Source organism: Oryctolagus cuniculus, chromosome 18, assembly GCF_051225735.1.
Source record: "Oryctolagus cuniculus isolate XC-2025 breed Fujian yellow rabbit chromosome 18, ASM5122573v1, whole genome shotgun sequence".
Classification (NCBI taxonomy): Eukaryota; Metazoa; Chordata; class Mammalia; order Lagomorpha; family Leporidae; genus Oryctolagus; species Oryctolagus cuniculus.
The window spans coordinates 66,999,400-67,020,429 of NC_142884.1; the positions used below are offsets into that span (position 1 = coordinate 66,999,400).

General features: G+C 53.1%; 1 protein-coding gene across 6 annotated transcripts in view; it reads left to right on the top strand.

The window, feature by feature from the left end:
- PDPR (pyruvate dehydrogenase phosphatase regulatory subunit) overlaps positions 1-21,030 on the top strand; it is an 85,287-nt gene that overhangs the window by 14,579 nt on the left and 49,678 nt on the right. Inside the window, exon 1 of one of the 6 annotated variants that reach the window (XM_051847287.3) lies at positions 14,854-15,106. The exons of 2 other annotated variants lie outside the window; for them this stretch is intronic. The gene's annotated coding sequence lies outside the window, so the exon portion shown is untranslated. Of the gene's footprint in view, positions 1-14,853; positions 15,107-15,499; positions 15,623-21,030 lie in introns of those variants that run through there. 3 more of the 6 variants (XM_070062739.2, XM_089320475.1, XM_089320474.1) reach the window with 3 other exon arrangements.

Sequence of the window (21,030 nt, forward strand, 5' to 3'; positions counted from 1 at the left end):
CCCACCGACAGCAGGCAGAGCAGTGTGCGCTGACCCCCTGGCCCCTGCTAATCATTGCAGGATTATTAGCACCCTCAGGGAGCCCCTGGAGACTCTGCTGATTGGCCCATAGACATTCCAGGGCTTTGGATGAGAGACCGATGGTGGTGCCCTGGCTGGGACGGTGTCCTCCAAGACCATCAGGGGCTTCCACTCCCAGCCTCAGCCCCCAGTGAGGAGGCTGGGGCCTCAGCTGTGTGCCCTGTGGGTGGGCAGGAACTGGGCGAGACCCCAGGGGAGTTCTTTCCTTTCTTAGGCAGCTCATATCTACCCCCAGTCATGAATTAAACATAGGCAGGAGGTAATCGCACACCACACAGGTGCCACTAGTGGGTTCCTAGGACAGTGGGCTGGGACTGCGCCTGCGCAGGGGTGGGGGTGTGCCTTTGCATTTAGTGTGATGGGGGAAGGGGGAAGGGGTAGGCTGGGTGAGTCCCAGTGAATGCTACCCTCACCCACGTGACTGTGGGCAGGAGCGGGCAGAGCACGTGATGTGCTTGGCTGACTCCTGTACTGTTGGGAACAGGCTGCCCCTAAGGGAAGCAGGCCCCAGAGAGAGTGGTGATTGCTGTGGTGCTGGGGCCCATGCAATCCCAGCAGAGAGAGCTACCCTACAGCCCACATTTTCTTGGAAAATGCCCACATTCTTCCCTCCCACCATCCTTTGGGATGACTGCACCGTCCCAAAGGACGGCCTTGCAGGCCCACTACTTCCTCCTTGGCTTCTGACCCCTGAGCCAGCATCCTGTTTTAAGCCAGGTTTCATCTCCAGGGCTTGGCTGCAAGTGGGACCCCTGCTGGGTGGTGGACACCATCATGGGTGTCAGGGAGCTGAGGTAAGGCCGGGCCCAAGACTTGGAAGCCAGCTGGCCTGTGTCTCCATGATATCCAGAGCCTCAGGGATTTCTTCCACGAGCAAGATGACCCAGCCATCTCAAACTCACTGCATGCAGATCCTGTCAGTGCGTAGCGGTAGCTGCACTTTTGTTTATCAGTTCTTCTTTATTTATTTGCATTTTATTTGACGGGCAAAGAGACAGACAGAAAGGAATCTCCCGGGTACTGGTTCATCTCCCAGATGCCCACAACAGCCAAGGCTAGGCCAAGTCAAAGCTGGGAGCCGGGAAGAACCTCTGGATCTCCCACATGGGTGGCAGGGAGCCACGTACTTGGGCCATCATCTGCTGTATCCCAGGGCGCACATTAGCAGGAAGCTGGATCAGAAGGGGAGCTGGGCAGGACAGGACCAGGCCAAAGCCAGGAGCTAGGAACCCCACCTGGGTCTCCCATGTCTGTGGCCAAGACTGAAGTACTTGAGCTGTCATCTGCTGCCTCCCAGACACAGTATCAGGAAGTTGGATCAGAACTTGGACTTGAACTAGGTGCTCTGGTATGGGGTGTGGACATCCTAAGCAGCATCTTAACCTCAGCACCAATTGCCCACACTGACAGCCAAGTTTTTTTTTTTTTTTTAAAGACGTTTATATACCACGTTCACAGTCACATTTAAGTTAATTCCATTGTCACAGCAATGCTGTTTGATAGCAGATTTTGTGCTCGTTTTGTAGGTAAGGACACTGCGGCCAGCGTGTGACATGCCCGAGGTCCCCCAAGTACCTGGCGCACCCCAGCCAACCCCGAGTCTCTGCTTTCACATTCCCAGTGCTTCCATCACATCGCAGATCTCAGCACAGCTTTCGTAGCCCTGCTCCAGCCGGGCAATAAATGACCCCCTTCCTACTCCTGGGCTCGTTGTCACGTGCAGCATGATGTCAGGCACTTGGGACAGGTGGGAGTATGCCAAATGCTGCGACAGGACCAGGCCAAAGCCGGGAGCTAGGAACCCCACCTGGGTCTCCCACGTCTGTGGCCAAGACTGAAGGACTTGAGCTGTCATCTGCTGCCCCCCAGGTGCAGCAGCAGGAAGTTGGATCAGAAGCAGAGGAGGGACTCAATCCCACTTTGCTATGGAACGTGGGCATCCCGCGTGATGGCTTAGTCACTGTGCCACAATGCCTACGCCCCAGATTTTAAAGTTCACATTTTGTTAGTGGACACAGTGGGTCCCTCTCTTGGGGGTGTCACCAAGTAATCAGCCTCAATCAGGAGTTGTCAAAGGAAAGCCTTGCTGTGACCATAAAGGCAGAAGCAGGAAGCTATAGTTCCTGAGAAGAAACTACCTCTCCAAGAAGCAATTTCCTGGGGTTTTTATAGCAAGGGTTTGGCAAGTGCCCAGGACGTAGGAAATGGGGAGTGGGAGGGCCCCTCTTGTTCAAGCAAATACACCTTCATACCTTGCATGTGCAAAAACACTAGTCAGCCTCCTTCTGGTGTTACCTTTCCCTGGTTTGTGATGGTTTGGCCTCTCTGATACAGTGTTACAAGATGAGCTTTCCCACACCCTCCTCTGAAACACAAGGTCAGGAGCCCAAAGTGTTTCAGGCCCTGATCAGTGCCTCCCCCACCCCAGGTTACAGCTTTGCTGAATTTACTTCATCAGGCGTGCCTCTATTTACCCACCTCTCTCCAGCTCAAGCAGGGCTGATGCCTCTTCTCTCAGTATTTCTTTCTTTCTTTTTTTTAAAAAAAAAAAAGATTTTATTTATTTATTTGAGAGATACAGTTACAGGCAGTGAGAGGGAGAGACAGAAAGGTCTTCCATCCTGCACTGATCTGAAGCCAGGAGCCTCCTCCCAGCCTTCCACGCAGGTGCAGGGCCCAAGCACTTGGGCCATCTTCTGCTTTCCCAGGCCATAACAGGAGCTGGATCCGAAGAGGTGCAGCCAGGACTAGAACCAGTGCCCATACAGGATGCTGGTGCCGCAGGCAGAGGATTAACCTGTGCCGCGGCACCACCCCCAGTATTTATTCATACATACATACACACACACACACACACACACACACATATTATTATTTGAAAGGCAGAGCAGCAGAGAGATACACAGATAGATCTTCCCTCCACTGGTTTTCTCCCCCAAAGCCCCCAGCAGCCAGGGCTGGCCCAGGCCAAAGCCAAGGGCCTGGAACTTGATCTAGGTCTCCTGTGTGGGTGGCAGGGACCCAAGCACTTGAGCCATCACTTGGCTGCCTCCCAGGGTGCACATTAGCAGGAAACTGGATTGGAGGCAGAGAGGCCAGGACTCAAACCACCACTCCAGTATGGGATGCGGGCAGCCCAAGTAGCGGCTTAACCAGCTGTGCCACAACACCTGCCCCGATGTATTTTTTAATTCACACATAAAAATTGACCATATTTATCGGGTATCATGTGATGTTTTGATACATGTATATATTGTGTAATAGTCATATCAGGGTAAACCTGTATCTCCTCAACTTTTTATCATTTTTTGTGGTGAAAACAATCTTTTAGCTTCTTTGAAATATACAGTATATTATTATTCGCAGTCACCCTACTCTACAATTGAACTGTATCATGTATATTTTGTTTAGCTTTTTACTTTCCTTCACCTTGCTATGGTTTGGATAACAGATTGAATATCCTCCAAAGACCCATGTATTAGGAGCTTGGTCCTCAAAGTCTTTTGTTAATGGTTAATGAGTTAATGTTAATGGGTAATGGATTAAGAGTGCAGATTTAGGCTGGCGCCATGGCTCAACAGGCTAATCCTCTGCCTGCGGCGCCGGCACCCCGGGTTCTAGACCTGGTTGGGGTGCCGAGTACTAGTCCCGGTTGCTCCTCTTCCAGGCCAGCTCTCTGCTGTGGCCTGGGAGTGCAGTGGAGGATGGCCCAAATGCTTGGGTCCCTGCATCCACATGGGAGACAGGGAGGAAGTACCCGGCTACTGGCTTTGGATGGGTGCAGCGCTGGCCTTAGAGGCCATTTGGGGAATGAACCAACGAAAGGAAGACCTTTCTCTCTCTCACTGTCTATAACTCTCTCTCTGTCTCACTGTTGAGCTCTGAACTCTGCCTGGCAAAAAATAAAAATAAAAAAACCCCCAAAACAGTGGAGATTTAATTGTGATTATGGTGTCTGGGGCGGGTGGTTGGTTCAGGTGATGCTTGGGACATCCACATCCCATATTGGAGTGCTTGGACTTGAATCCTGGCTCCACTCCCCATTCCAACTTCCTGTGGTTGTGCACCCTGGGAGGCAGTAGGCGATGGTTCAAGTTCTTGGGTCCCTGCCACCCACATGGGAGACCAAGTTGAAGCTCTGGGTTTCTGGCTTTGGCCTGGCCCAGCCTCAGCTGTTATGGGCATTTGGGAAGTGAACCAACAGATGGAAGACTTCTCTCTCTTTCTCTCAAATAAATAAATAAATCATTAAAAAAAATTATGGTGTCTAGGAGGTGGGCCCCGAGGGGGGAGGTCTTTATGTCACTGGGGGTGTGTCCCTGGAAGGCAGTTCTCTGCACAGGGTTGATTATAAGGGCCAGGTTGGGCTTAGCTGCTCTGCCTGCTACCTGGTTCCACCTGTGTCACCACTGTTGTCCCACAGCCTCAACAGCTGAACCTATGCGGCTCACCTGATCTTGGGTTCTGACCCCCCAAAACGGAAGTAAAACAAATCTTCCTAAGTAGCTCCTCTCAGGTATTTTAGTTTAATGAACAAAAAGTGGACTAATCCAAACCTATTTGTGTCTCTCTCTCTCTCTCTCTCTCTCTCTCTCTCTCTCTCTCTCTCTCTCTTTCTCTCTTTCTCTCTTTCTTTCTTTCTCCCTCCTCTCTTCTCTCTCTCTTAAAAGAGTTATTTATTTGAAAGAGTGACAGAGAGAGAAAGATCTTCATCCATTGGTTCATGCTCCAAGTGGCTGCAACAGCCAGGGCTGGGCCAAATGGAAGCCAGGAGCCAAAAACTCCAGTCTGGTTTCTCACATAGGTGACAGGGGCTCAAGAACTCAGGCCATCATCCACTGCCTTCCCGGTACATTAGCAGGAAGCCTGATGGGAAATGGAGCAGATGAGACTTGAACCAGCACTCCAGAATGGGATGCTGGCATTTCAGGTGGCAGCCTATCCCGCTGCACCACTATGCCAGCCATTATTTGTGTCTTTTTATTTATTTATTTATTTATTTATTTATTTGACAGGCAGAGTGGACAGTGAGAGAGAGAGACAGAGAGAAAGGTCTTCCTTTGCCGTTGGTTCACTCTCCAATGGCCGCCGCGGCCGGCGCGCTGCGGCCGGCGCACCGCGCTGATCCGATGGCAGGAGCCAGGAGCCAGGTGCTTCTCCTGGTCTCCCATGGGGTGCAGGGCCCAAGCACTTGGGCCATCCTCCACTGCACTCCCGGGCCACAGCAGAGAGCTGGCCTGGAAGAGGGGCAACCGGGACAGAATCCGGCGCCCCGACCGGGACTAGAACCCGGTGTGCCGGCGCCACAAGGCAGAGGATTAGCCTAGTGAGCCGCGGCGCCGGCCTATTTGTGTCTTATACATAGCATATAGTTGGTTCCTTTTTTTTTTTTTTTAAAGATTTATTTATTTATTTGAGAGGCAGAGTTACAGAGAGGCTGAGGCAGAGAGAGGTCCTTTATCCACTGGTTTACTCCCCAAGTGGCCACAACAACCGGAGCTGTGCTGATCTGAAGCCAGGAGCCAGGAGCTTCTTCCGGGTCTCCACGTGGGTGCAGAGGCCCAAGGACTTGCAGGCCATGGCAGAGAGCTGGATCAGAAGTGGAGCAGCTGAGACTTGAACCGGCACCCAAATGGGATGCCAGCATTGCAGGCAGCAGTTTTACTTGCTATGCCACAGCACTGGCCCCTATATGTTTGTTTTTTTTTTTTTTTAAGATTTATTTTATTTATTTGAAATATAGAGAGGTAGAGTCAGAGAAAGAGAGAGAGGTCTTCCATCCTCTGTTTCACTCCCCAAATGACTGCGATGGCCAGAGCTGAGCTAATCTGAAGCCAGGAGCCAGAAGCTTTTTCTGGGTCTCCACGTGGGTGCAGAGGCCCAAGCACTTGGGCCATCTTCCACTGCTTTCCCAGGCCATCTGAGGAGTGAACCAGCAGATGGAAGATCTCCCTCTCTCTCTACCTTTGCCTTTCAAATAAATAAATATTTTTTAAAGTACACTGTGGGGAGCAACTCGGACTAGACTAAGTTACTGGAATTAAGACTTATTCTATGCATCTGCTCTCCCACGATATAGCGCTGAGAAGGGAGTAACAACTTCTACGCAGCTGCCTCTTGCCAACTTGAGTGATGACCTGCAGGAGCTGATCCTGCTCCTGATTGGAGGAGAGCAGCGTACTCGGCATGTGGGTAGCAGAGTTGGGATTGGTGGAAGAGGACTATAAAGGAGGAGAGAGACAACATGCACCAGGAACATCTATCTGAAGGAACACCTGTGCAGCCCCCGAGAGAGCTGGCCGGCGGTGTGCCGCTCCCCTGCGGAAGTGGGGAAAGTGGCAGGGGGAACCGCCCTTCCACGGAGGTGGAAGGGTCGGTAGCCAACCTGGGAAGAACCAGCAGCAAACCTGGGGAGGGCCGAGTAGACAAAAGAACAGCGCAGGGTCCTGTGTCGTTCCTCCACGAAGAGGGGGAGCGACATAATGGTGCCATGACTTGGATAGGAAACCTAGGAGGGAAGAAGCGGGAAAAATTGGAGAGAGCCTAGGGAAAAGCCGGACGGAAAAGGTGCCGGAAGAAGCTATCAAAAGCTTAGGCATAAGGCCGGCGCCGCGGCTCACTAGGCTAATCCTCCGCCTAGCGGCGCCGGCACACCGGGTTCTAGTCCCGGTCGGGGCGCCGGATTCTGTCCCGGTGCCCCTCTTCCAGGCCAGCCCTCTGCTGTGGCCAGGGAGTGCAGTGGAGGATGGCCCAGGTGCTTGGGCCCTGCACCCCATGGGAGACCAGGAAAAGCACCTGGCTCCTGGCTCCTGCCATCGGATCAGCGCGGTGCGCTGGTCGCATCGCGCTGGCCGCGGCGGCCATTGGAGGGTGAACCAACGGCAAAGGAAGACCTTTCTCTCTGTCTCTCTCTCTCACTGTCCACTCTGCCTGTCAAAAAAAAAAAAAAAAAAAAAAAAGCTTAGGCATAGACTCAGATACGGACTGTGGGAAAGAAGTTAGGATTGAAAGTGAAAGTGAAAGCAAGAAGAAATTTAGACTCCGATACGGACTATGGCGGGGAAGCTAGGAGATTAAAAGCGAAAGTGAAAGCTAGAAGAAACTTAGACTCGGATACGGACTGTGGGGAGAAGCCAGGAGAAATGAGAAGGGAATATTGTTGGAAGAAAAGTTAGGAAACATACCGGGTAGAGAAAAATGTTAGGGAGGATGAAGCCGCGGGGGGCAGGCTGAGGCGGAGACGTAAGCCATGTTGGGATTCGTCAAGTTAGCCCAGGGAGCAAAAGGCGAAAATCTAAAACCAGAGGCGGAAATGTAAGCCAGGTTGGAATCCGTCAGATTAGCCCAGGGAGCAAAAGACGGGAAGCCAAACCGAAGCGGAGACGTGAGCTAGGTTGAATTCGCCAGGTTAGCCCAGGGAACTTAGACTGAATACCGGTGGCGGAAACGAGAGCTAGGCTGTGTGATTCGCGGAAGCCGCCGCGCGCAGAGAGCGCGCGCGGGGCGCGAATAGATAGGAAACGCGGGGCTAGCGCGAAGGCCGTGGTGCGGGCGAGAAGGGCGCAGAGACTGCGGAGCCCACGTGAAGCCGGGAAGCCGCGCAGAGCCGGGAAGCCGCCACGGGGCGAGGCGCCGAGAAGCAGCCTCGGGGCGGGCGCCGGGAAGCCGCGGGGGTAAGAGAAACAGAAGTATAGAAGTAAAATGAGACAAATAGGAATGCTGGCAGATAGAAGTAAAATAGGAGAGATAGGAATGCCCGGAGGTAGAGAAATAGAGAAAAATAAGGCCTCCCCACAACACAGCAATGAGAGGGCTTGGATTCGGTCTGCCTGATTAGTAAGACGATAAGCACCTGTGGGCGGCTGCAGGTCACCGAAGACAGGCACGTTATCAACACCAATAAGTCTCCCCACAAGACGGCAATGAGAGGGCTTGGATTTGGTTTGCCTGATTGGTAGGGCTTGTAAGCACCTTCAGGCAGTTCTAGCAGAGCAGAGCATGCGCTGCAGGGCACCGAACACAGGCACGCATCAGCGCCTAAAAACCTCCTCACAACATGGCGAAGAGAGGACCCGGATTCGGTTTGCCTGATTGGTAGGGCTTGTAAGCACCTGTGGGCAACTCCAGCAAGCAGAGCAGGGTGTGTGCCGCGGGGCACCGAAGACAGGCACGTATCAACGCCAAAAAATAAAAAGAAAGGGGGAATTGTGGGGAGCAACTCAGACTAGACTAAGTTACTGGATTTAAGACTTATTCTATGCATCTGCTCTCCCACAATATGGCGCTGAGAAGGGAGTAACAACTTCTACGCAGCTGCCTCTCGCCAACTTGAGTGATGACCTGCAGGAGCTGATCCTGCTCCTGATTGGAGGAGAGCAGCGTACTCGGCGTGTGGGTAGCAGAGTTGGGATTGGTGGAAGAGGACTATAAAGGAGGAGAGAGACAACATGCACCAGGAACATCTATCTGAAGGAACACCTGTGCAGCCCCCGAGAGAGCCGGCCGGCGGTGTGCCGCTCCCCTGCAGAAGTGGGGAAAGTGGCAGGGGGAACCGCCCTTCCACGGAGGTGGAAGGGTCGGTAGCCAACCTGGGAAGAACCAGCAGCAAACCCGGGGAGGGCCGAGCAGACGAAAGAACAGCGCAGGGTCCTGTGTCATTCCTCCACGAAGACGGGGAGCGACAGTACACTATTACCCTGAACATGAAAGAGTGTCCTTCAGATAATGCTTACATAGAAACCTTGTTCCCAGATAGCTTTCTTCCCTTGTGCTATTACATTCATGCAAACCACATCTCTCTATGTAATACAAGTGATAGTTTTACAGTTCATATCTTGTTCATTTCTCTTCCAAATCAGTTAAAGAAAAGAGTAAAAACAATACACTGATACTGACTTAAGTTTTTATTTCTTCAAGGGGGGTTGAGTTTCTGTTTGGTGTGGATTTTTTTTTTTCAGTGCAGAGAACTCCCTTTAGTACGTTTTATAAGGCAGGTTTGCTAACATCAACCCCTCCCAGCTTTTCTATTATTATGTCATTTTCACTCTTACACTTTATTTTTAAAATATTTATTTAGGGGCCAGTGCTGTGGCATAGTGGGTTAAGCCGCCACCTGCAGTGCCAGCATCCCATATGGGTGCCGGTTCGTGACCAGGCTGCTCCACTTCCAATCCAGCTCTTTGCTGTAGCCTGGGAAAGCAGTAGAAGGTGGCCCAAGTCCTTGGGCCCCTGCACTCACGTGGGAGACCTGGAAGAAGCTCCTGGCTCCTGGCTTCAGAATGGCACAGCTCCAGCCGTTGTGGCCAATTGGGGAGTGAACCAGCAGATGGGAGACCTCTCTCTCTCTCTGCCTCTCCTTCCCTCTCTGTGTAACTCTGACTTTAAAAGAAATTCTCTTTTAAAAAATTTTTATTTAATGGCAGGTGTCGTGGCACAGCAGGTTAAGCTGCCTCTTGGGACACTCACATCCCATTAGAAATGCGGGTTCAAATTCCAGATATTCTTTGCTTCCAGTCTGCCTCCCTACTAAACACCTGGAAGGCAGCAGATGTTGGCTCCTGCCCACAACGTGGGAAACCCAAACGGAGTTCCTGGCTCCTGGCTCCTGGCTTTGGCCTGGCCTAGTCCTGGCTGTTGTGGGCATTTGAAGAGTGAACCAGTGGGTGGAAGATTTCTTTCTTGCTCTCTCTCTCTCTCTCTCTCTCTCTCTCTCTCCATCTCCTTCTCTGTCACTTTTCTAAATAAATAAGCAAATCTTTAAAAAAAATATTGATTTGGGCTGGCACTGTGGCATAGTAGGCTAAGCTTCCTCCTGCAGTGCCTGCATCCCATATGGGTGGCGGTTGGAGACCCAGCTGCTCCACATCCCATCCAGCTCCTTGTTTATGCACCTAGGAAAGCAGTGGAAGATGGCCCAGGTGCTTGGTCCCCAGTACCTGCGAGGGAGACCTGGAAGAAGCTCTTGGCTCCCGGCTTTGTTCTGGCCTAGCCTGGACCATTGTGGTCATTTAAGGAGTGAACCAGCTGGTGGAAGACCTCTCTCTCTGTCTCTGTCTCTCCCTCTCTCTGTAACTCTGCCTCTCAAATAAATAAATAAATTAAAAAAAATTGATTTGAGAGGGAGGTAGATAAGGAGTGCTCCTATCTGCGATTTCTCTATCCAAATGCCACCTCTAGCAGGGAACTCAGAACCCAAAACAGGTCTCCCGCATGGGAGGAAGGAGCTGAATTCCTTGAGCCATCTGAACTGGCTCCCAGGGTCTGAATGAGTAGGAAGCTGGTTTGGGATTAGGGCTGGTTATTGAACCTATGTACTCCAGGGTGGGATATGGGCTCCCTAACCAGTGTCTTAGCCGTGAGTCCAAACATTCACCCCTCACCTTCATTTTTTAAGGTTAGCTTTCTGGATGTGGAATTCTTGGGTTAGTAGAGTTTTTCCTTTCAGCATTTTAAATATGTTGTCCCACGGGCCTTCTCCCAGTGTCATTTCTGGCAAGAAGTCGGTTGTTCGTCCTGAGGCTTCCTGGTACACAGTGTGGAATTCCTTCCCTTCCAGCTTCCATGATTCGTCCTATCTGGTCGTATCTAGATGTGGATGTCTGCGTACATCTTAGGTGGAGTTCATTAAGCTCCCTGGATGTGTAGATTGTTCTATAACATTTGGGAAGCTTTAAGGCACTATTTCTTTTCTTTTCTTTCTTTCTTTTTTTTTTTTTTTTTTTTGGACAGGCAGAGTGGACAGTGAGAGAGAGAGAGAAAGGTCTTCCTTTGCCGTTGGTTCACCCTCCAATGGCCACCGTGGCTGGTGCGCTGCAGCCGGCACACCACGCTGATCTGATGGCAGGAGCCAGGTACTTCTCCTGGTCTCCCATGCGGTGCAGGGCCCAAGCACCTGGGCCATCCTCCACTGCACTCCCGGGCCACAGCAGAGAGCTGGCCTGGAAGAGGGGCAACCGGGACAGAATCCGGTGCCCCGACCGGGACTAGAACCCGGTGTGCCGGCGCCGCAAGGTGGAGGATTAGCCTAGTGAGCCGCTGCACCGGCCTTAAGGCACTATTTCTTTCTTGCTTCTTTTTTAAGATTTTAAAATTTATTTGAAAGGCAGAGTTACAGAGAGAAGGAGAGATAGAGAGTGAGAGAATGAATCATCTGGTTCACTCCCCAGATGGCCACAATGTCCAGCACTGGGCCAGGCCAAATTCAGGAGCTTCTTTGGGGTCTCCCATGTGGGTGGCAGGACCCCAATAACTTGAACTTCTGCTGCTGCTTCTCCCAGGCCTGGACTGGAAGTGGAGCAACCAGGACTTGAACTGGTGTCACATGCAGTGGCTTCACCTGCTGCGCCACAATGCCAACCCCAAATCATTTTTTAAAATGTCTTCCTTCCGTTGATTCACTCCCCAAATGGCCGCTATGGCCTGCACTGCGCCGATCTGAAGCCAGGAGCCAGGTGCCTCATCCCGGTCTCCCATGCGGGTACAGGGGCCCAAGCACTTGGGCCATCCTCCACTGCCCTCCTGGGCCACAGCAGAGAGCTGGACTGGAAGAGGACCAACCGGGACTAGATCTGGTGCCCACATGGGATGCTGGTGCCGCAGGGAGAGGATTAACCAAGTGAGCCACGCACCGGCCCCCAAATAGGTATTTCTTAACGTCCCCTCTGTCCCTTCCTCTCTTTCTAGGATTCCCATTAACCCCACAGGGCCCCTGCTCTGTCAGTGTCCATGTTCTGTAGGGCCCTGTAGTAACTCAGACTCCTCCCTTCCGTGGTTCTGCTGGATTCTGCTGTGAGGGAACCAGGATCCGAAGAGGGGCCAACGTGGTGGTGCAGCTGGTTAAGCCACTGGCTGTGACACTGGCATCCCCTATGAGTGCCAGTTCAGGTCCCTGCTGCTCCACTTCCTGTCCAGCTTCCTGCCAGTCTGGGAACAGAACAGAAGATGGCCCAAGTACTTGGGCCCTTGATACCCATGTGGGAGACCCAGATGGAGTGTCTGACTCCGGGCTTTGGCCTGGGCCAGACTTGGTCATTGCAGCATTTGGGAAGTGAACCAGTGGACAGAAGATCTCCCTCCCCCTCTATAAGTCTGTTTTAAATAAATAAATCTTTTCAAAAAGAACATCCTAAGTAGAGACTCTCAGCTGAGATAAGAGCATTGGAGCTCCCTTGTCTGTATTTGGCACAACAGTTCAGATGCCACTTGGGGGCCGGCGCCGGGGCTCACTTGGCTAATCCTCTGCCTGTGGCGCCGGCATCCCATATGGGTGCTGGGTTCTAGTCCCGGCTGCTCCTCTTCCAGTCCAGCTCTTTGCTGTGGCCCAGGAGGGCAGTGCAGGATGGCCCAAGTGCTTGGTCCTGCACCTGCACGGGAGACCAGGAGGAAGTGCCTGGCTCCTGGCTTCGGATCAGCACAGCACAGGTCATAGCGCCATTTGGGGGGTGAACCAACGGAAGGAAGAACTTTCTGTCTCTCTCTCTCTCGCTGTCCGTAACTCTACCTGTCAAGTAAATAAATAAAAATCTTAAAAAAAAAAAAAGATGCCACTTGGGATGCCCACTTCCTGTATCAGAGTGCCTGGGTGAGTCCTGGCTCTGCTTCCAACTCCAGCTTCCTTCCAATGTGCACGTGAAAGGCAGCAGGCGATGGCTCAAGTACTTGGGTCCCTGCCACCCACCTTGGAGACCAATTGAGATCTAGGCCCCTGGCTTCAGCCTGGCCCAGCCCCAGCTATTGTGAGCATTTGAGCGGTGAACCAGCAGATGGAGAATCTCTGTCTCTCTCTCCACCTTTCAAAATTAAGTGCATAAACACATAAATATTTTATCTCTGTCTCCTCCCAGCCCCCATCTTATTGGTTCTGTTTCTCAGGACAGCCCTATTTCAGGCACCTAGGAAACCAGGACTGGCCCAAAGCCTTGCTCTTCATCACCTACCACAATCTGGGATTCTTTCTTTCTCTCTTTTAAAGGTTGATTTTTTTTTTGAAAGGTATAGTAATAGGGAGAGAGAGAGAGGGAGATCTTCCAAGCATTGGCTCAATCACCAAATGGCTGCAACAGCCAGGGCTGGGCCAGGCTGATGCCAGGAGCCAGGAGCTTCATCTAGGTCTTCCACATGGGTGGCAGGAACCCAAGCTTGGGCCACCATCTACTGCCTTCATAGGCACGTTAGCAGGAAGCTGGATCAGAAGCAGAACCACCTGGACCTGGACTGGTGCCCTGAATTGGGATGCTGGAGTCACAAGCAGCAGCTGGACTTGTGGAGCCACAACCTGGGCCCCCATCATCTGGGATTCAGAGGGGCTTGGGCCACACGATTTCCCAGATGGCAGGGGCGGAGGGTCCCCGAGTCCGTGGAGCCTTTCACGGGAACAGGGGCTGGGAACAAAGGCACAGCCCTCTTTCTCGAGCCTGCACCAAAGGAGACTCATCTCAGTCCCTCCTCTGCACAGAGGCCACGCCGGAGGGGGACCTTCAACGGGAGGCCCAGTCCTCTCTGGCTTGGGTTTGTAGTTCATTCTGACAGTGTCCGCTGGCCCTCAGGGGCCCAGGTACCCCAGGATGCCTCAACCCACAGCGCACAGCGCCACCTGCTGTTCCATGCGTGTGGACACAGGCTGGGAACTGTGTCCCCTCCGTGGGCCTGGGAGGTGACTCCTGGCAGACAGAACTGAGTAGCTGAACAGGGCTGGACAGGACGCCGACATCTGATGAACACTGAATGATTCTGCGCTGCACTCTTCCTTAAGCAGCGGGGCCGTCTGCTGCTGCTTTCCCAGGGGTGGCAGGAAGCCGGATCATGAGCAGCGCAGTCTGGACTGGAGCAGGCACTCCAATACCAGATGTCCAGGTTGCGGTCGGAGGCTTATCCTGCTGTGCCACAACCCTGGCCCCTAGTGGCATAGGTCTAGAGACAGGCTAAAAATACACTCCCACCTATTGCAAACTCTGTCCTTGATAGATAGAAACAAGGGAGATGTTTGCAAAGGAAGGAAAGTGAATCCAAATTTCCTACGGAAAAATTACTCAAGAAAACAAGATCCATTCTCTGAGGGGTGCGGTGCACTCGGGAGTCAAAAACCGCACGAGCAGCACGCACTTCCGATGCCCTGTGGAAAAAGAGGAGCCACACACACACATAAAGCCCCACAATCCTTCAAAACAGCGCTGGTGGTCAGAGAGCCCAGCACGGCCAAGACGCGGCCAGGAGCCCAGGATGCAGCATTTCAAGGCGGGCAGCGGAGGGGCGGTGACGGGAGACGGAGAGAGAAACGCGCTCCCGGCAGTGCTGGCCGCGTGCGGCAGCCTGGGGTGGACGCGGGGTCACTGTCCCATCGCACCCCTCCCGCAAAGAGGGTTTCTAGCAGATTCCTCTGCCTGGTCGCCGAGCGGCTCAGGAATCACGGGCGACGACTCCCTGGACGTCACCTAGGACTCCCCTAGTCTCTCCTCATTGTTAAACCCTCGCGGGCGTCCAGCGCAGGAGCCCAGCGCCGACTGTGCGGGCTGCGGGCCGCCCCGGGGACCGGGAGCCCCTCGCGCGCGGCTGGAGCCCGCGTCCCCGCACGGCGCCTGCCCTGCGGGCCAGGCGTCCCCGACGCGGCTGTCCCTGAGAAGTGAGATCCGTGCGGGAGCCCCGTGCCCCCGCCACTGCGGAAGTCCAGGGCCGCGGGCGCCCGGGGATCCCAGGGCCGGGCCCCCACCGTGACGCCGCCGAGCGCCCCGGGGGCGGAGCCTCGCGAGACCCAAACAAGCCCACGCGGCGGGGGCGGGGCCTCCGCGATGACGTCACGGCGCGCTCGTGCGCGGCTGAGGTCGTGCGCCCGCCGTACCCTTGCGGAGGGGCCGTAAAGCGCGGAAGGTCGCGGGCTCTGGGTTCCTGGGAACTTTGAGTTCCTCAACTTCGCCCCACCTCGCGGCCCCTGGTCCTCGGTTCCGGCCTGAGGCGACCCCCGGCCACCGTCGTGGTCGCCTGCTCGCCTCCGCCGAGCGGTGTCGGAGCGGGAGCCCGTGGGGCCCGTGAGGTAAGGAGACAGCCGCGGGCCGCCGTGGCCTGGCGTCCGCGCGGCCTTCTCGCCCCGGGACCCCCGGGCGGCCGTCTTCCGTGTTCGCGTCGCTCCGGGGTGGTTCCCCGGCCCCGCTCCCGGTCTGTCCGCCGGGTCCTCTGGAGCGCGCGTCTGGGCGCCAGGACTCGGTCTGTCCCCGGCTGTCCGAGCCCCGGGCCCGCGCTCCGGCTCTTCTCGGCGCCCTTCGTGCCCCGGGCGGCCGGTGGCCTCGCTGGTGGCTGCGCCTCGGGCTTGCACGCCGCGCCGCGCACAGCCCCCACCCCCGGCGCGTGGAGCCGGCTCGTGCGTCTGGCAGGTGCATTGCTTTCCCGCGGTGCAGCGCGCGGCTCACCTGTGCTTTAGGACTAAGCGGCCGTGCAGGGCGGGGCGGACGAAGTGGCGTGGAGGAGCGCAGACCGGCGCAGCGAGCTTCCTTGTTCACGCGCGCCTCTTAGTGCTGCTGTGACGGTTCCCAGAGCTGAGTCAGGTTCTCAGGTCTGAGTGTATAGGCCCAGGCGTGTAGACGGGACAGACGGCGTTGGTGGTGGGCATTCGGGTCGGGCGGGAGGGTCCGGTGGTCAGTTGAGACCACCTGGCACCCGGGACCCGCAGGATCATATTCACTGGTCATGGAAACCTGGAATCTTTGGTAAAGATTTACTTATTTAGTTGAAAGAGTTACAGAGAGAAGACAGAGCCTGAGAGATCTTCCATCGGCTGGCTCACTCCCCAGATTGCCGCATTGGCTGGAGCTGGGCGGGAGAGAAACCCGGGAACTTCCTCGGGGTCTCCCACGTGGTGGCAGGGACCCGAACACTGGGGCCGTCACCGGCTGTTTTTCCCAGGCCGTCTGCAGGCAGCTGGATCGGAAGTGGAGCAGCTAGAACACGAACCTGTGCCCACATGGGATGCCCGGGTTGCTGGCGGTGGCCTTACCCAGCCCCAGACCGGGAACGAGTGTCCCAAATATTTCTTCTGTGGAGTCGAGAGAGAAGTTTGTGTTAATGCTCCTGGTCTCCCCGGGGACCAGCCCTGGCTTCGTGCACGGTGCTGTAACCACACAGCTAAGAGCTGTCACCTTGCTCTGATTGGTACAAGGAGATCTGAGCAGAACCAGCCCCGGGCTCAGAGTTGTTGGGCACAATTTATTTTTTGTAGAAAATATTTTATAATTTTCCAGAATTTTAAATACTTGTAATGTTTAACAGGTGATGTGTTTCTTTGTGACAGCACGTTTTCTCTACTGACTGTCCCTTTTTTGCTATCGAGGTTTGCTTTGGTTTTGCTGCTCAACCTGCTGCAGGTGGCTCTGGGGCCCTCCTGTCCCTGGTTTACCTCGAGTCCTTTTTTTCTGCCCTCTTTTGAAGGTCACCAGGAGCACAAGGTCAAAATGTTTTCCGTGGTTCTTGGGTATCTTATGCTTTTAACGTCACTTTTATTCCATCTTGAGCCTCATCCTGCCTCTTCTGCCTGCTCTTCAGTTTCCTTTCTCCTGCTGGGGAGGTGCCCTTTCCTTGCTCTCAGGTTTGTTTGAGCAGTGAGTAAATCGGAGACTCTGGGGCCAGACCTGCAGTATTGAAACCTGGCTGTGACGCCCACCAGGATTCTGGGATGCTGGGCCTGTTGCTTGTCTGTGCCCTGTTTTTTGAACTACAGGGTGGAAATGCTGGTGTCTTTCTCATAGTGTTGTGAGGCATGAACTCATTTATATATATATAGGAGTGCCTGGCACACTGTGAATACCTGCAAAAGCATTAGCTTTTCTCTTACTACTTCTTAAATGAAGCTCCATATTTTTCCCTTAAGATTTATTATTTAAAAGGCAGACCTACACAGAGAGAGCGAGCGAGCGAGCGAGCGAGCGAGCTTCCAGTGATTCACTGCTCAGGTGGCTGCAGTGCCCAGGGCTGGGTCAGGCGGAAGCCAGGAGCCTGAACCTCCATGCAGATCTCCCATGTGGGTGCGGGGGCCCAAGCGCTTGGGCCAGGGAGCTGGATCGGAAGTGGTACAGCTGGGACACGAACTGGTCACTATGTGGGATGGCAGTGTTGCAGACACTGGCCTCGGTTTTTTGTTTTAAAAATTGTTTTGGTTATTTAGGTATCTGCTCAAATATGAGGGCCTGGCTTTGAATTCTCTTGAATCAGTTTTCTCCCCCACCTGTCTCCTTTGTTTTCTCTTCTCTTTCATTTATCAACATAAGAAATTACTTCAAAAAGTTCATGAAAAAGGGAATTTAATGAATTTTTTACTCTACTATCAACTTACCGTGCAGTTCCATTTTCCATATAGTTTTTGAAGTTCTCTAGATATTTCTTGGGTGTCTCTGGTGAATACTGTGGAAGCTGTGAGTTAGAATTCATCCTGAGAGAGTCCCATAGTTAGGGGGGAGTAATAACCAGCAATGCCATGCCAGTTGCCGTGTTCTCCTTGCATGGTGATTTGGTCTCTGCAGCAACTGTGTGACGTGGGTATTCCTGCCCGCATTGTAGGTGAGGGGCCTGAAGCACAGAAATTGAGCAGCACTCTAAATCACACAGCTAACGAGAGATGGGGGAGGTGTGTGTGTGTGTTTGTTTTTTTTTTTTTTTTAAGATTTATTTATTTAAAAGGCAGAAGTACAGAGAAAGAGGGAGAGGGAGAGACAGAGAATGAGAGATCTCCATCCACTTGTTCACTCTCCAAATGGCTGCAATGGCCAGGGCTCGTCCAGGCCAAATCCAAGAGCCAGGAGCTGCTTCTGAGTCTCCTATGTGGGTGCAGGGGCCCAAGCACTTGGACCATCTTCTGCTGCTTTCCCAGGTGTGTCAGCAGGGAGTTGGATCGGAGGTAGAGCAGCCAGGACATGAACCGTTGCCCATATGGGATGCCTGGGCTGCTGCGGTTTCACACACTATGGCACAGCACCAGCCCTGAGGGGGATTTTCAAACCCAGACGTCTGCCTCCAACACCTGGATCCCCAGCGGGGTCGCCCTGGTGCAGCGTGGTGGGTTCTGTGCCGGGGAGACTACAGACTCGCCAGGTGAGACCTGAGGCAGTCGGGACAGGCTTAGCTACCCGCAGCAGAGATGGAGGGAAGTAGACCTAAGGCAGATGGATTTAGGACGTAGACGTGTTGGGCCTTGATGACTGACTGGGTAGGGGACTTCAGAGAAAGGGACGGGCCCACTCAGGATTCAAGTGTGTGGTGTCCCTGGGGGACAAAGGCAGTGAGTGGGTTTGTGTGTAGGGTGAGACGGGTTTACCTTCAGATGTGCGATCCGGAGGAGATGGCCATTCTACATTAGATTTGCAGGCCTGAAATTCAGAGTTGTGGCGGGTTAGGCCATGAGTCCCAGTAAAACAGGCTGTCCCTGTGGGAGAGTATGTGGAAGGAGAGGGTAACTGGGTCTCAGAGCCATGAGGGACCGCAGTGCCCAAGGGGTGGGCCTTGGAGAGGAGCCTGCGATGATGCAGTCAGGGAAGGAGGTGTGGAAAGAAACCCAGGGACCGTGTCAGGAGGAGGGAGGGGTCAGTGGTATCAGCAGCTGCAGTGAGGTCGGCTGTGACCGATGGTGCCAGGAGAGTATCCTTGCAAACTGGCAACGGCGAGCACTGTCAGTGCGGTGTGTGGGACAGAGGCCCAGCCGTCCAGCTGCTTTTGGTTCAAGGGAGAGCATGGGGACATGGGAAAATGAAAACATAAACAACCCTTCCTGTATAAAAGGGTGTTTACTTCATAAAGTTCTTTGAAAAATAGAATTACGGGCAGGCATTTGGTGCAGTGGTTAAGCCACTGTTTGAGACTCACATCCCGTGTTGGAATGCCTAAATTGGAGTTCTGGCCACGGCTCCTGACTCTAGCTTCCTGCTAATGCAGCCCCTGCGAGGCAGCAGTGATGGGTCAAGTAGTGGGGCCCTTGTCACTGATTGTGGGAGACCTGGGTTGAGTTTGTAGTTCCCGGCTCTAGTTCTGCTGTTGCAGGTGTTTGGGAAATGATTCAGTGAGTGAGAGCTTTGTCTTTCTGCCTCTCAAATAAGGAAAAAGGAAAAAAAATTAAGTTCTTATTTAAAACAAAACAAAGCAGTGCTGGCACTGTGATGCAGCGTGTTAAGCTGCTACTTAGGATGCCATCACCCGTATGCTGGAGCGCTGGTTTGAGTTCCGGCTGTTCTGCTTCTCATCCAGCTTCCTGCCAATGTGCCTGGGAAGGCAGCAGATGATTGCCCAATTACTTGGGCCCCTGCCACCTATGCAGGAGACCTGGATGGAGTTCCTTGCTCCTGGCTTTGAGCTGACCCAGCCCTGGCTGTTGTGGCCATTTGGGGGTAAACCAGCTCTCTCTGTCTGTGCCTTTTAAATAAAGAAATAAACTTTAAAAATGGAATTTAAGAATAAGGGGTGGATGTTTTGATGAAGTGAGTTAAGCTGCTGCTTGGGATGTCTGCATCCAATATTGGAATGCCTAGTTTGAGGCCCTCTCTCTGTCACTCTGCCTTGCTAATAAGTCCTAAAAAAATGTTAATCTGCTGCAAAAACTTTGTGAAATTTATGTATGAGTTAATGTTTAGCATAGTGGTTAAAACACTGCTTGGGAAACCCACATCTCACATCAGAGTGCCTGGGTTTTAGTTCCAGCTCTGCTTCTAGTCTAGCTTCCTGCTAGTGCACATCCTGGGAGTCAGCAGTGAGTGCTGATTCCCACGTGGGAGATCTGAATTAAACTCTGGACTCCTGGCTTTATAGCCTCCTGCAATCCTGGATGCATCTGGGAAATGAGTCAACATCTGCCTTTCAATGAAAATGAAAAATATCTATGGATAGTTATTTTTCATAATGTGTGTTTCTATGAGCTTTTTGAAGATGGCTCATGTTAATTTGTCACAAAGTAAAAAGGCCAGGTTGCTAAGAATGAATTTTGCTTAAGAAACCCTGCCAGCAGAGCGTACAGTGACTAATGTAGAAGGAGAGGACTTGAGACGAGGGTGATAAGAGACAAACACACATCACGGCACCCTGTTGCTGTACACACTACAGTTCTGCGAAGATATCGTTAATGCTGGTTTGTGATCTCAGTGTGGTAGGAAATACTAATTTCTTCCTTTATTTGAGTTTCTGCAAAGACTCTAAGTTGTATAAGTTAGAATTTCAAAAATTATTAATTGAAAAAAGTTGGAAAACTTTTGTTTCATTTTAGCAGTCAGGTGGGAGGGACGAGTATATACCATCCGGGGGAAGGGAGGAAGACATGGGGTTCAGGGCACTAGTGGAGAGAGACTTTCCTCCAGGTAGAGAGGGAAAAGATGGTTGCAGTTGCAAGAAGCTTCCTAGGAAGGGCTTCAGGAAATGCGATGAGACAGGCTGTCTGCTTGGAGTGAAGGAAGCCAGGAGCTGGGTGCAGCGTTACTCTCAATGGAGGAAGCTCTGGGCTCAGAGCCTGAATGTCCACGGAGACCTGCCTGTGGCTCACCGTGTCCTGGCCTGATAGCCTGAGCCCCCACGGAGCAGGGTCTTATTCTGTCATGACCGAGTGGGAATGGCCTGGAAGCCAGGAGGGAGTTGGTGAGGTCAGGGGAACAGGCTTGCCCTGTGGCAGTGGCCATTCCTTCAATTAAACCACATTTCCACTGGGACCAAAGGTTGAGAGGGTGTCTATGAAGGGGCGGGTGTTTAACTTGGAAGGGCTGTTCTGGTGGGCTCGGTAGAGGAAGGCTGGCTCTGGAGAGAAAAATTGGTCAAATAGGGGGCCAGTGCTGGGGGATAGCAGAGTTAGAGATGCGCTCTTGTCTGCGCTGCAGTGCGGACTGCGGGTCTAGAGGCTGGCGGTGTAGTCTGTTGCTTTGATACCCATTTGTCGTTTTTCCCTCTTACCATAAGGCCTCATCTTCCTGTACTTTAATTATCCCTAAACTGGGCAGTGTA